A 16535-nucleotide genomic window follows, 5' to 3' on the forward strand; every position below is an offset into this window, starting at 1 on the left:
ATACAATGTAATATTTACCCCAGTAGTAGGACACCTTTAAGAACCCTGGCTACTGTTTAAAACTTAAACATGCTAAGTCTTGTGATTGGGCAGCTTGATAGCTAGTGTAAATAATAAATTATAGATTAATGTTATCTACTGAGAGAGCTTGTCTGTTTGTTGTAATTATTACACAATTGTTTGGGTCAGTTGATGTGAATATAATATTTAGTTAGCCTGCTAGCAAACTTGCCTACTGGTGCTAATGCTAAACTCCTGAACCAAGCTGATGAGCTCGGCTAACGAGAATTTATTTCCACATTATAATATTTACCCCATCAAACAGATCACTTTTCCCAACCCTGAGTACTGGTTTCACACTAAATCATGATTAGACTAGTGATTATCCAGTTAGCGCCCCAAAGGACTTGGTTACAGATGTATGTTATCTAGCTAGCGAACCTCGCTAATCATTTCATTTACACAATATCATATAGAGTGTAAAGCTTGCTGAACTCGGGTGAAGGTTTTAATAATTATTCCGTATAATATTTAGATAGATTTCGGATGATGGACTGGGACAGGAGGTTTTTGAGACTTTAATCAGTCACCATGTACGGTGAATTACCCCAAGCTAATGCTAATGCGAGATAATGCTAACTAATGCTAATATTTGTCTGTTTATTCTCAGCTTAACTAGTTTACAAACTCACAGGTTCATTAACGTTTCGGCGTTAAAAAAGAAATTTTTGTATTTTTACGTCTCCCTTTTTTTAAAATATCAAAATCCTCTATTTCTGGGTGTGGGTGAAAAAAACACTGGTTTATCTACACTGTTAGCAAGCCTGGATAATTAACTTGGTAGCATCATTAAGATAAATATCGTAATGAGTAATGCAAACCTTTTAACCGGTAAACAAACCTTTCCTTTATTTTACTCAAGCTGTTTTTACTGTAAGGAACGTGACAGAATGTTAGATGTGTTATTATGAAACTGCGATGAGAAGAAGCACTTATGATGGGGCGGCGGGAGGAAATGTACAGTACATCATCTTTTTTGGAGAACAGGACATGTTTAGGCTTACATCCTGCTTCGTGTTAAGGTGTAAATTAAGTAGCCATCTAGAACACCATAAGTGAATTACAGAGATTTTTTTGTTTTTTACGTTTTAACAGGATGCAGTTGGCGTACAGCTGGCCTCCGTGGCTCCGATTCGGTTCCGTGAAACATTCGTTCATTTTGAATGAATCCGTAATATGACTCGGGAGAGATTCGTTCATTTCGTATTGACCGCGCATGCGCAAGATCCTATCTGGTTCTGTGATTCATTCAAGTTAATTTATGATAAAGGCACATGGTTACTTTTTGTTTATTCAGTACACTGTTACTCTGAAATGTTCATATAAGTGATGCAGAGATAACATTCTGCTTTATTGGTACAAACAATATCCTATAATTATATATCCTGTAATTTATTTTCCATTCATACATTTATTTATTCTTTCATGTGTTTATTATTCCTGTGTGTATAAATGTATGTTACTTTACCAAATGTGAACTAAGATCCAGAACAAAATGTGAGCACTCCAGACCATAATTCCATTGTATAGTTACAAGAAGTTAAAATGGATGAATAAGGAAAGTGTTAGTCAAATTTGCTTTCCTTTTATTGATCATAATGAAATTCATCAAGATTGAGTGAAAATGAAATGAAAATGGAAATTGTGTATTAACATTTGTATTTTCAGTTAAATGGATGTACAATGTCTGCCAAATTTTAAATGGATCAGCAAAAATCCATTCACAGTTGCATTTCCCAGGTCTTAAGTGTTACGACCCTGACCTGTGGAAACAGCACTTACTCTTCACTTAAGCACTTAAGAAGCCCTTTCTCTCCAAAAAAACATGGCAGCATCTTAACAAATTTGGGAACAATATTTTTTTGGACTGATGGTTAATCATTATTCATAGTTTCATGTTTGGTGAAGGTCAAACAGAGTTTATCACAACAAACACCTCATACCAAGTGTCATGTTGGTGGAGGGGTGAGGATTCGGTTGTTTTGCAGCCACAGGCTCTAGAAAACTTTTAATCATTTGGACATTGATGATCTCCACTTTATATTAGAATATTCTTGAGACAAATGTAAGACTGTCCATGAGCTTATATTGGGGTGAAACTGGGTCATATTAAAGGACAATAATCACAAGCACACCAGCAAATTTGTCTCTTTAAGGATGCTGAAGACTTGTTTTTGTCTAGGTTAATGTCAGAAATACAGATAAAAAAGAAAAAGACGGGTTATTCTTGTGTTCTGATATGCTGAAATGCTGTAATGATTCCAAATGAATCTGTGAATTGAAACTGTGAACTATTCCCAGCGTGGTGAGCAATACTTTTGTTTTAAATATATTGATGGTTCTTGATGTAAATAATGTATATGTCTATTTAAATTCAGCTCCTGCAGATGGCAGTACATGACATGAAAATACTCTAGAACTGAACCTGATTGGACCTGGACACAACAGAACCATGTGGAGTGTTAAAGTAGCCATGAACATTAAACCTGAACAAAGCTTCAGCACAGATACATGGTGTGTGGAGTGCAGTCCGACTGAAACACTTGAATTACTGCAGAATCTTGAGCTTAATACAAGATGCTTATGTATTTGTGCACATGCTCTCAAACACCACCTTGTTAGGGGTTTTATATTATTATAATTTTATGGGGAATTTTTTTAAAATCCTATCAATCACTACAGTACCTCTGGTGTTTTGTTTAGACTTTAAGGGTGTACTATAAATCTGCTGAAGAATTTAATTTCACAATAAGAATTGTTTGTAATTGCAACAATATATTTTGTAGATTAGAAAAGGTTTAAGTTCATAGAAATAGGAAATACAGGAACTAAATATATGAATCTTTTGCTCATTAAATTCTTTTAGAACATGTGTGTGTATTTTACATAATGTGGCACATCCTGCACTCTGATTGGTTAAAACAGAGGGAAGCTACAGTTGAGGCTTTGTACACAAGAAATGCTTAGATGCTTCACTGAAGACAGAGTAGAAGGAAACTTGACATTTACAATAACATAAAAAGGAAACTTTCAGAAGAACAGAGGAAATTAAAACATGATGGTTTTCTGTATGTTTCTGTTTTTTACCATGTTCATAGGTAAGCTTATATTTTATTTATCCCCATATATCATGTTTAAATGTTTTATAACTAGTAAAGAAATGTTTCCATGTGTGAGTGTTTTAGATTGTAAGCATGTACTGTATGTATACTGTATAATATAAAATGATAATATTCTGAAATAAATGTCCTCTTCAGGTGAGAGCACACAGGACAGCATTACTCCAACATCTTCTGCTGTCTATGGTAAAGAGGAGCAAGCAGTTACACTCTCCTGTGATTATAAATACACTGTTTCTATGAACAATCTACAGTGGTATCGACAATATTCCAATGCAGCACCAGAATTCCTCGTTCTGTTGACGGAATCGGGAGGGAATCAGACAGGTGATACTCCTCATCCTCATTTGTCTGCTAAAGTTCATAAGAGTCTGAAGCGTGTGGATTTGGAGATCTCGCCTGCTTCAGTATCAGACTCTGCACTGTACTACTGCGCCTTGCAGCCCACAGTGACAGGAAAGTCAACTTCACTGTCCAAAAACCTACAGAGACCTCAAACATGAAAGTGTTAAAGAATCACAATAAGAAGAAAAGACTGGAAGCTATGCATAACATCAGCATTCTGATTATTGATCCAATAGAAATGTATGTATATAACCATATATGAATACTTTATTTGAATTGAATAGACAAAACATTCTAAGTGAATCCAAATACAGATAGAAAAGTTAGGTGTGTGTTTGAAGAAGCCACATGTTCACTCCCTCTGCAGTATTAAGTGCAGTTCTCATAAACAATAGTGGCAGGTTTGATGGTTTATTTACTTAATGACAGTGTAAAGATCACATGCTGGAATTTGATTCTGTTCTAGGAATAAAAATGTGCATATTGTAAACTCTTTTGACAAGCAGCTGATCTGATTTATTTTTATTTATTTGTTTGTTTGTTTGTTTATTTTACTGAGCATGCTATTTAATGTGTTCATCATGTGTGTCTTTGCAGGGTGTTTAATATATTTTTGAGAATTACAGGATACCTGAAAGTATGTATAACTAAGAATAAGAATTGTGGAAAATAAAAACACAGTTTCCATCACACAATCAGGAAATAAATAAGCTCTACTGAAATAGTGCTCCATAATCAATTCTTGAGGTAGATGAGCTACAACAGCTAAAGACCACATCAGGTTTCATTCCTGTTCACCAAGAACAGAAATCTAAGACTACAGTAACAACCCTGTAAATGACATAATTTGGCCCAATGGCAAGAGCTGCTTACTTGGTTCACACTTAGCATCTGGATTCCAAAAAGGTTTGAATCCCACAGGAGCCCTTGCTTTATTGTTAACTTGACTTTGTGTAACCGAGTTCCTTTTACTCGGACCCCAGTCCATATGAGCAAGAAGGTCATACAGTTACAGAGTACAGTGAACCTTCATTGGTGCACTTCAAGGTAACAGGGATGACCTGGCTCGTTGGTCTAGGGGTATGATTCTCGCTTAGGGTGCGGGAGGTCCCGGGTTCAAATCCCGGACGAGCCCTGGTTTTAAATGGAATAGAGTGGTTGGGATAAAACTAATGGAAACTTGCACTGCCGGCTTGGTTCTCGCTTGGAAGCTTGTTTCTCCAGAGGTCCAAGAAGGTTCAAATCCCACTGTAATTACCTCTGAAAATTAAAGCTCCAACCTGGAGCCTATCTCTGGAATACAGGGAGCGGGATGGAGAATGTCACACTTTGTGGAGACATGAACCTCTGAAATATTAATATAATAGAGTACAGAAAGACCTCAGAATATTGTCATTTTACTAACACCATTCATCATGTTCACTGTTATATTCATGTGTCTGTGGCTTTCATTAGGTAAGTTATCATTGATCTTTTCAGAAAGGAGGGTAAAAGGTAAATCCCTATGCCACCACGTCTGTCTGCTAAAGTTGATGATAAAACTAAACAAGTGGATCTGATCATCTCCTCGGCTGCTTTTAATGTTTGATAATATACAATTAGAAGGTAATTTATTCATAATCACACTCTCTGGTATCACCCAGATGAGGATGGGTTCACATTTGAGTCTTCCTCATATCGTCTCACAGAGTTTTTTCTTGCCGCTGTTGCCTCAGAGTTGCTCATTAGGGGTAAAGTTAATTTTCAACTTTGTAATTTCTATTCTGAATTTCTGTATTTCTGTAAAGCTGCATTGAGACAATGTCCATTGTTAAAAGTGATATGAATGAAAATGAAGTGAACTGAATTTAATTACCTTTTGGGAACAGACACAGCAAATTTACTTATGAGAGATTGGATCCAGTTTACTCATGGATCCAGTTTCCTATGATTTTTATCATAGGAAATTATCATAATTATTTATAAATGTACAAATAATTAAAAAAACACACAAACAGATAAAGGCTTATAGTATGGTATAGATGATGAATCTTAAAATACAACACAGCCATATTAATGACTCTACACTACAGCAGCATCACTTCCTGGGTGTGTCCTTCTAGAGAGGTGTAAAGTTCAGCACATACAGCACTATTATACAGAATCCTCACAGAGCTGTGTTCAGAAATGGATCAACTATACAACTTACTGTACATAGTGAGATACATACCACTGATTCTCACTGTAGTTACAGGTAATTTTCAATCAGTTATTAATTATTACAATGATATTTAATCAGTTAAATAATTGCATTAATTAATAAGCATGTTTGTATTAATCTAGTAATTTCTTGATTCCTTAAGTCAATATTGGAATTACAAAAAATACTTCACTGACACGTTTCTTTATATTTTTGTCACACCAGGTAGCTTTGCAGATAAAATTGAGCCAACAGATGCAAACATTGTCAGGAAAGAAGCAGAGACTGTTAGTCTGAAATGTTCATATGAGGCAAGCAGTGAATACATTTTGCTTTACTGGTACAAACAATATCCTAACAGCGCACCACAGTTTTTACTGTATAAAGGTGCAAGGTCAAATCAACGTTATGGGAGCACTCCTGATGATCATCGACTAGAGTCGAAAACAAGCAGAGACTCTACTGAACTTACTATCAGAGGTCTAAAGCTCTCAGATTCTGCACTCTATCATTGTGCTCTAAGAGTAGCAGCACAGTGATACAGAGTCACTGAAAGGCTTTACAAAAACATCAACATGGTATATTAAGTTTCTAAAACCACAGAAGATGAAAGAGACTCACTTTACCAACTTATCAGTTAACCACAGACACAAACAACATTTGTGAAAACATTTGCAGCTGGAGCTAAATTTCCCCTAAGTCTGAATGAGTGTGTGAATGTGTCTGTGCATTTTGTCCTGCATTAGACTGCTGTATCATCCAGGGTGTATTCCTGCATCATCCCTAGTGTTGCTGGGAGAAGCTCCAGATTCACCTGCCCAGGACAAAGCATGAATGAATGAATGAAGGTGTGTATATATAATGTATATAGACAGTTGTGGAAGTGTGACCAGGATAAAGTAGTTACTAAAAATAAACTCTGATTGAATGACCATTCATTAGGTTGCAGCTGCAGCTTATGGATCTGGGGCTTGGTTTTACTGTAGTTTTAGCATACTAAGATTTGCTAATTGTCTAGTAGATGAGAAAGAGTTGCTGTGTGAGGTAAAGCAGAGTTGTCATGAATATGAATAAATATGATGTTTATTTCAAAAGATAAACACAAACTAACTAAACACTCAGGATAACAATGTTATTATGCCCACTTGGTTTTCTTCACTATTGCTGATATTGCTAAGTCCTTTAGTTTGCAAGTTACAAACCAAAAGAACAAGTATTTTAAAAAGTTGCTTAATAATAAATTGTTGTCAATAAATTCAAATAAATTGGTGTATTTATAGTAAAGGCTGTTGACAACAATTCATCCACCCAGAATACACTGTTTAATGTAATCACAATCATCTTTAAGTAACCAAACATAACTATAAAATAAATACATATCAGTTTCTGATTGCCAGTGAAATGTAGTTAGAGTGAGAATGTTCTTTTAGCTGATTGTTTATAACAGACGTGTTCTTGAACATTAATGAGGAAAGGCTCAGGTGCACAGTTTATTCTCCTCTTGATCAATAGATGAAGAAAATTGTTGGAGGAAAAGTTTCTGTTCCTCTGCAGCTCTTTTTCTCTATAGACAATATTCTGTTTGTGAGACCTGTATGATTGTAATTAACACCAGTGCAATCATAGCTCCAGTTTTGTTCTTTGGTCACTACACTTAATTAACCCTACTGAATAAAATCAGATGGAAAAATATTTGAAGTGAACTGGAACAGCGATTTAGTACAGGAACTCTATGGAACTCTGTATGGGAAGGCTATACAAAGAAATGCACAAAATACTAAATATATACACTATATAATATTAATTATAGTTCAGAAGTTTATTTATTAATGTCATTAATAAATAAATTACCTTCAATTACCTTAAAAACCTTGTCTCTTAAAGTCTTTCTTATTTCTCCACAAGATGGTGTAGTGAGTTATCTTATTGTGGGTCAGGTGCTAGGACTCTGCTCACATCCTCCAAAGATGTAGACTCTGTTATAAATACTTCTTTGCAGAATAATATGAACTCTAATAAACATGCTTTATCACAACAAACAAATAAATGCCACAAGTCAAGACACTACTTATAAAATATAAAAACTAAAATATTTACTCATTTTAATTGTTAGTAAATTTGTATAAAATTGAATAAATACAATAATAGAATAATTTCTTTGTTTACTATGTAAACAGTTTCAGTAGAGTTTCCCAAACAAGGCAGAATGTTTCAGTAAAGATCAACAATCTGTCAGTAACACTGGAGACACTGTCATGTGATGCTGGGGGGTGGAGCTTCGTGAACATTTATCATGTTAATATTTCAGAGTACAAAAAGAGTTCAGAAGCTTTTAGCTTTCATTCAGCTAAAATCATTCATCATGTTCACTGTTATATTCATGTGTCTGTGGCTTTCACTAGGTGAGTTAACATTGACCTTTTGTTAGTTTATATATTATGTGTTGTTTATTAATTGTGTGCTGTTAGAAATCATGATTTCTGTATGTAATTCTGGCTTGATTGTGTAAAGGTTAAATACATTACATTTTCTTCTCTATGACAGGTGACTCCATGGCAGATTCAATAAAGCCACTTTTCCCTCATAAAGTTGTAGATGAAGTTGATGATGTTACTCTGTCCTGCAGCTACAAAGACTTCAGTGGTACTATAGAGAATCTGCAGTGGTACAGACAATATCCAAAATCTAAACCTGAGTTCCTTCTTTATATTTATCAAAATGGAGATCTAAGTCCCAACACTCCCCCAAGAATGTCTGCTAAAGTTCATGATGATAAACAAGTGGATCTCCTCTGCTGCTGTATCAGACTCTGCTCTATACTACTGTGCTTTATGATTACACTTTACACTTTATCTGTTGTAAATACAACTTGCACATACCTCTCTATGCACACTCTGACATAGCCTTATTTATTGTTGTACAATATAAAAAATATAAAATATAAAAAATAATAAAATAAAATATTTACTCATTTTAATTATTAGTATCATTTTTTCCTGCTGTCAGTTTTTGTTTGTTTACAATGTAAAGAGTTTCAGCACAGTTTCCCAAACAAGGCTTAATGTAAAGCCAGGATGTTTCACTGTCATCAACACTGGAGACACTGTCATGTGATGCTGGGGGGTGGAGCTTCCTGAACATTTATCATGGTAATATATTAGAGTACAGAAAGAGCTTTTTCATTCAGCTAAAACCAGTCATCATGTTCACTGTTATATTCATGTGTCTGTGGCTTTCACTAGGTGAGTTAACACCTTTTGTTAGTTTAGATATTATGTATTGTTTATTAATTGTCTGGTGTTATAGAAAACAGGATTTCTGTGTGTAATTCTGGCTTGATTGTGTTAAACTTTATGTTCTCTTCTCTATGACAGGTGACTCCATGGCAGATTCAATAAAGCCACTTTTCACCCATGAAGTTGTAGATGAAGGTGATGATGTTACTCTGTCCTGTGAATATGAAACAAGTGCTACAGGATTCTCTCTGCACTGGTACAGACAATATACAAAATCTAAACCTGAGTTCCTTCTTTATATTCACCAATATGGAGATCTAAGTGCTAACATTCCCCGAAGAATGAATGCTACACTTAAAGATAAGAAAGTGGATCTGATCATCTCCTCTGCTGCTGTATCAGATTCTGCACTATATTACTGTGCTCTGGTGCCCACAGTGACAGGAAATCCAGCTGCACTGTACAAAAACATTCACACAGTTTTCTTTCTCTCTCAAAATGTATATTTTTAATTTAGTTTATATTACTGGTAAATGTTGTATTATTTAGAGACAGCTCCTTTCTTGATGGGATGCCAGTCTTTCACAGTGCATCATGCACACACATTCACACTCTCCTTCACTCTTAGGAGCAATTTCTAATTAAATTAGAAGTGCACTAAAGACAAGCTATGGCTCCACATATATAACATTGAACTATATATAGCATCTAGGATAATTCACTCAGACCAGTGATGAGGTAATGAGGAAATCTCCAGAACTAAGGAATGAGTTTGAGGCTTTGCAGGATATAAGAATTAGACCTCTCATGCTTTGTTGCTTCTATTGGGATGGAGTATATCTGTGTAATTTAACACTGCAGTGTTTTGTCGATTCATTTTATATGTTGTGTGTACTTTAATCTGTTTGTGTTAAAGCATCACACAGGAAACCTGCACTTCACATAGAATTATCTCTTCAGATGGTATAACCACTACAGACCAATTCCTGGTATTTTTACACAAGTGACTAGAACTGCCTTATATATTAGTCCAGCATTTTTTTTTTCTCTTGTGCACAGTGTCCAGTTTGAGTTCAGTTCAATTCAATTCAGTTTTAACTCTGAACACTGTTACAAACCCAGAGACCACAGATATTAGGTATGCTCTTGTCATGTAATGTTTCTGAAACAACCAATACAGTTTAGTTATTGAGGTTTATCACTGTTTTCAACAACTCTTTAAAACAATAACATGCCCAAATACAAACTCAGCAACATTTAACATAGAAATACATTGGGAGTTATAAATCCATCACACTACCCAGTGCTGTAAATGCAATTTAAATATATGATCTAATATAAAATTATTAATAGAGAAGATCTGGATGACGTGGATGACCAGAAAAAAATGAACCATGTCAAGCATGTCATATAAACATACATACATATATAAATATGTATTGGGATGTAGTTTCTTTACAGTTTATATGATTCATTGTAACAAATGTTTATTCATCTATTCAGACAGTCATTATGCATGTACACACAACTGCATGTTACTTTGCTGCATTTAAGCTAAGACAATGTCCTGATAATATTTGACCTGATTATAATACTAGTACTCATGCTTTACTGACAACATATTTTCATCCGCTAACATTTTTAAGCTGCAGTTGCAGGACAGTAAGCAGCTGCTTATATTGTTTATGAGGTAGAGAGGGTTTGTATGCACTTATCATGTATGTATACATGATTACACCTACATAACTATAACTGCTGTTGGTCGTGTCAGGAATCACTGGGACAGTTCCACTGGAGAGGTGCTGACAGGTGGATCGGCAGAGCCTGCTTTTCTGTTTGTTTTCCTTTGCACTTTGTGTCACACCCTTCCTATTGTTTCGTCTTCCCACCTTGTCACTCTCAAATGTTACTTATCCACCCTGTTATACCAGCTGTTATTATATCAATAAATCTATATTAACATGACGTACTAATTTCTATTTGAATGTTTTTAAGTGATTCATATTGTATGTGTATATTCATGTGTAAACAAGATTCAGACAAATACATCTGAAATGCATTTAAATACAAATAGTTTAATAAGAGAAGCTCTGAAGAAGCAAACTACAGAATATATGAGCAAAGAATTGTGTTTAATAGAGAAAATGTATTCAGTCATAGATTTATTAACTGCTGTTTATATTCTTATTGTATTATCTGACTGCAAATGAAAGACAAAGGAACAATAATTCCTGACTGTAGTTATTCAGCTGTAGTGGAATAATGTTGTATTGTGATGGTGACAGTTCAGTGATACTGTGTGAAGTGGTGATCTGTATACAGTTACAGCACAACAGTGTCACTTCCTGGGTGTGTCCTTCTAGAGACGTGTAAAGTTCAGCACATACAGCACTATTATACAGAATCCTCACAGAGCTGTGTTCAGAAATGGATCAACTATACAACTTACTGTACATAGTGAGATACATACCACTGATTCTCACTCTAGTTACAGGTAATTTTCATCAGTTTATCAATTAATTAATGGAATTAACTAATATTCATAGAATTAATTCATTTATTTTTAATGTCAGTGTTTTTGGTGTTACACAAAAAAAGATTTTTAGAATGTTTCGATATTTGTATTATGTCTTTATTAATAATTGTTCAATACAACAGGCAGTTCTGCTGATAAAATTTGGCCGAAGGACAAAGATGTCAACATTGTGGGGAAGGAAACAGACACTGTTACTCTGAGATGTTCATATGAATCAAGCAGTGATAGCATTCTGCTTTACTGGTACAGACAATATCCTAACAGCGCACCACAGTTTTTACTGCTTAAAGGTGCAAAGTCAGCAAGTTCAGCTCAGCACAACCCCTCTGGCTCTCGATTCAATGCAGAAACATCCCCAGACTCTACTGAACTCACTATCAAACATCTGCAGATCTCAGATTCTGCACTCTATCACTGTGCTCTTACAGTAGTAGCACAGTGATACAGAGTCACTGAGAGACTGTACAAAAACCTATGAAATAATTCATTTGAAGTTCAACGTTTAATATCAAAGATACTTCCTTTAGCAACTTATCAGTTAACCACAGACACAAAAGACATTTGTGGAAACATATGCAGCTGAAGAAAGAGAATAAAATAAAGAGGCACTGTGTCACTTGTTGCTGGTGTGTACTGTTTAAAATTTAATTCATTGTACTTTGCTGCAGTTTTTCCCCATGATTAATTCGAATGAATTTTCATTCATGTATATGTACAAACACAAATTAGGATTTGTCATGTATTCTAAGAGGCACAATATTGTACAACTTGTTTGGGGATTCACAACATTCAGAAGTGTCTAATTTAAGAGGTGTAGTATAATCTAGGGAAGGAGAATAATATTTTCAAAGGTGTCCCAAAGTAACATTGTCAACCTTGCAGAAAATATCCCAATGGCATTTTCCCCATTGTTCTCTTAAAGGTTTTGTGGAGGACAGGGGAGTCAGGGAATCAAACCTGAGGTAAATTTTATGCAAAGTGCTTGATGATGATGATACTTATGTATTTTGATTAAAAAAAAGCACTTGACTGGTGCTTCCATGGTCTTGGACTTCCAAATGTCATCAAAATGCAGACAAAAGCCATAAATATCATTAAAATAAGTTCAGGTGCTCTAACTGGCAGACTGTTACAGATTTGCAGTTGCAGGTCACCATGTCAGCATGACAGATGAAGAATATCAATATTGTATTTATACTACATACTTATACTGATCAATGCGTACTGTATCAGTGGCCGAGCAGAAGATACTGAATCAGAAGCAGTAGGTACTGATAAAGTCATTGAAAAGTAAGGAACAGGTGTGCAGCAGTGGGGCGGTAGGGTGCATACAACATTAACAAAAACACATGGGAACATAATTAAACCCTGCCAGTCCACCCTCTGGTGTCCTGGCAGGGAACTGTCCAGCAGTCCATGACAGTAAATGCAGTCAGTCTGCCTAAAGATTTCTAAAACCTGGTTAGTTATGCTGCATTTCTCATTCTATAAATGTCACACTTTGTTCAGTTTAATTATGTCTGTGATGGACCTGTATTGCCAGAGAGAAGAGCTTACACACTCTGTACAGATGGCAGTAGATAAAGTTTTAAAATGTTTTACTGACCTAAACAGAAGACGGGAAATTTTGCCAACAGAGCATAATTCCCAGGCTGTAACACAAACATGTTAATATGACTAATTATGTATTTACATGTGTATCATTACATAACTGAATTCCACAATGGGTTCATTCATTAATCTTCCTAATCAGAGTCACTGTGGCTCCAGAATCTATCATGGACACACTAGGCATAAGGAGGGAATACACCAGTGGTGGGCCGTCAGTGCCAGCAAGGCCTTCTCTGCTGGCCTAAACAGCAGTGATCTGAATCACTGACTTGCATTTTAATATATTTAATATATTTTTCCATGAAAGTGTACTAAATTATTCCCAATTGTCTATTCTCTACATTTCATAGCTTTTCTCTTGGTTGCGCTGCTTCCAGTAGTGTATATGTATGATAAGAGTATTTATCCAATCATATTTCAGCCAGTGGCTGACATCATGTGTTGCCAGGGTGAAAGAAATCTGCCTTAAGGCCTTCAGAATCAATAGTGCAGGCGCCCATAGCTTAAAATAAATGGCAATGAAACTGTTAAATTAACCAATCAGATTTCGAGTTGGTGTCATTGGGTCCATCTAGCAGGCATACGATTACGTCAGCAATTTCCCGTACTTTGATTGGATAATCAAAGAATATATACTTTGCTATTTAACGGTTGATTAGTATCTATTGTCGTGGCGTCATAATGATGGTATAGAGGTGGATTAATTCAGGAAGGACACCAGTGAAGGCCTAGGTGTGAAATGCACAGCCCACCACTGGAATACACCATATCACAGGTGTGGAAAAAGTACTGAGAATGTACATGTACATGAAGCTTTGCACATTGTCACTATTTGTGTAAGCATTTTCATTTCTACTGGAACCAGTGCTACTTAATGAAAATAAATTAATTTGTATTTAGTTAATGTTGACTATTTTCATGAAATGAACCAAGGTCCTGCCACTTAATATTGGCTTCCTTTCATTCCTTTCTGTTCTTTGGGCACATCCCCAAGAACACTGCTTGTTGATGTCTCCTTTCCAACAAAATGGAGTTAGTGAAATTATTACAATAGTCGTCAACTGAAAAGTTTAGCATGAGCCCATAGAACAGGAAGATGTACATTTGCAGGGTACAATGAAATTGCATCAGTGCACAACTTCCCTGTCCAGGGAAATCTGGCTCATTGGTCTAGAGTTATGATTCTCGCTATGGGTGTGAGAGATCCCAGATGAGCCCTTCCTATATTGTTAAAATGTTACATGGAATAGCCTGAGTGGGACAAAACTAATGGAAACTTGGAGTGCCGGCTGCTTGGTTCTCATTTGGAAGCTTGTTTCTTGAGAGGTCCAAGGAGGTGCAAATCCCATGGTGTATTTCACCAAATAACCTCTGAAAATCAAAGCTCCAACCGTGAGCCTATCCCAGGAATGCTGGGAGTAGGGTGGGTCCTTGGATTGAAGCCTCTTATAGGACACCATGCTAAAACACTCATTCACACCTAGGGGCAATCTAGATATATCAGCTATTGGCATGTCTTGTGGCCGTGGAGAAAGCATCCAAAACTACACATAGTGAGTAATCTGTGGCTCAGAATCAAAGCAGGGATGCTGAAGCTATGTCAAGGTGCTACTTATCTACTTGACTAACTAGCTGCTGTAGCTCACTAGTGTGTGTATTATTTTATGCAAATTTTAACAAAATATAGATGATTCAGAACTTAGCCAACTGCTTGCTATCGGGTTGTAGACGTAATCTGGTGACTTCACACGACTTCATGTCACAGCTAAACAACACAGCAGGACCTTCATCAAACTGGACAAAAGAGACATGCTTTTAATTGGACCAAAGTCTGCAATGAATTGTCATATTGCATCCCTCTAAAATGTGCACATAATAAAAAATACCAGCATAAATGTATGCCAAAAATGATTCACTGTAAAAAAAAAATGATTAGAACGTGTAGCAGGTAAGCAAAGGTTCACTAGTGATAGAGATTAAGGAGCACATTAATGCTAGTCTGTTTATCACAGAGGATGTAAGACTTGTTCAAATTTAGATGGTGTTCATACCTTCAGAAACAAATGGGACTCATTTTGTCAAGTATTTGTTTACACCAGCATAGTGAATCATTTTATATGGGTGTGTTAGGGAGGCTCATTCAGGGTAGAAACTGACGTCTGGCTTTAGACACAAACAGATAACTATGGCATTAACGACACTGTGTAGCATGTAGCATTACAGAATATATAAAATTAATCTGAATATATGATTGAATGCAGTTACTATACTACAGACACAATATGGAAACAATTAGTAAAGAGTTTCTCATTCTAGTGAACTGCTTAATATTATCACTAAATCTATCAAAATTTAGCCTTAACAGACTTAAACAAGCAATAAAATATATTATGAACATTCACTGCTTGTTGTTTAAACAATGGAATTAGCATATATAATGCCAGAACTGACAAAATATTATTACTAAGTAAAAGTGGGTGGAGCTAGATGTGGTAAGATACAGTTTAGAAAGTTTCACAGAGATCCTGCCATTTATACCTACTGCAAGAGAGACACAACAGTCATGTTACTCTTCTTTATTTTCATAGTTGTTAAAAACATCGGTAAGTAATTTATATTATACACAAACTTTAGATGAATGCTGGAAATGAGCTGATACCTAAACATGATTAATTAACTTACAAAATGAAAGTAGAAATGTTTATGTTGTTGTAATGTTTTATAGCAGGTGCTGTTGACAGCAGCATTACACCAGAACAAACCATCATATCTTCAAGTGAAGGCAGCAACATCACACTGACCTGCACATATGATGACTCAGCTTACTCTCTCCACTGGTATCGACAAAAACCTCAATCAGAACCAGAGTTTCTTCTGCTAATTCATAAATCCACAGATGGTGTCACTAAAGCTGAACATGACCCAAGACTATCCACCAAAGTTCATAAAAATGAGAAGAAAGTAGATCTGGAGATCTTTCCTGCTGCAGTATCAGACTCTGCACTGTACTACTGCACCATGGAGCCCACAGTGACACAAAACTCAAACACACTGTACAAAAAGTCAAGCTGCATGTTTTTCTCAGCAGGGGGAGATGTTTACCTGTTTCATTCAAATACACTTTTCTTTCTTAATTCTCAGACTCTGATGTTGATTTGCTTTGAATTTCAACAATGATCCTGTTACATATGTTGGTAATGCTTATTGGTTGAACAATCAGAGAAGAAATCCTTTAAAAATAAATGTTCATCTTTAATCAAAAAAATGAATTTGTTATTCCCCTGATGTAATAAAAATGTAACACAAAATTCAATAACAATATGTATTTAAATAATTTAGGATGCTGATTTTTCATTTAACACTGAACTAAATACTTCACTCTTCATTATTTGGCAGATTATAAAATAGCACTTGAAATCACAAGTTGTGGTTGAAATGGAAATGGTTGC

At 35.6% G+C, this 16535-nt stretch overlaps 1 non-coding gene and 1 pseudogene across 1 annotated transcript; both read left to right on the top strand.

Moving 5' to 3' along the window:
* Nucleotides 1–4587: 4587 nt before the first annotated feature.
* Nucleotides 4588–4659, top strand: trnap-agg (transfer RNA proline (anticodon AGG)). Its single transcript has one exon. It is a non-coding gene; the product is annotated as a tRNA-Pro (tRNA).
* A 3406-nt stretch (nt 4660–8065) lies between these two features.
* LOC131349634 (T cell receptor alpha variable 18-like) lies at nt 8066–8538 on the top strand (annotated as a pseudogene).
* The last annotated feature ends 7997 nt before the right edge of the window (nt 8539–16535 follow it).

Source organism: Hemibagrus wyckioides, unplaced genomic scaffold, assembly GCF_019097595.1.
Source record: "Hemibagrus wyckioides isolate EC202008001 unplaced genomic scaffold, SWU_Hwy_1.0 Contig1, whole genome shotgun sequence".
Classification (NCBI taxonomy): Eukaryota; Metazoa; Chordata; class Actinopteri; order Siluriformes; family Bagridae; genus Hemibagrus; species Hemibagrus wyckioides.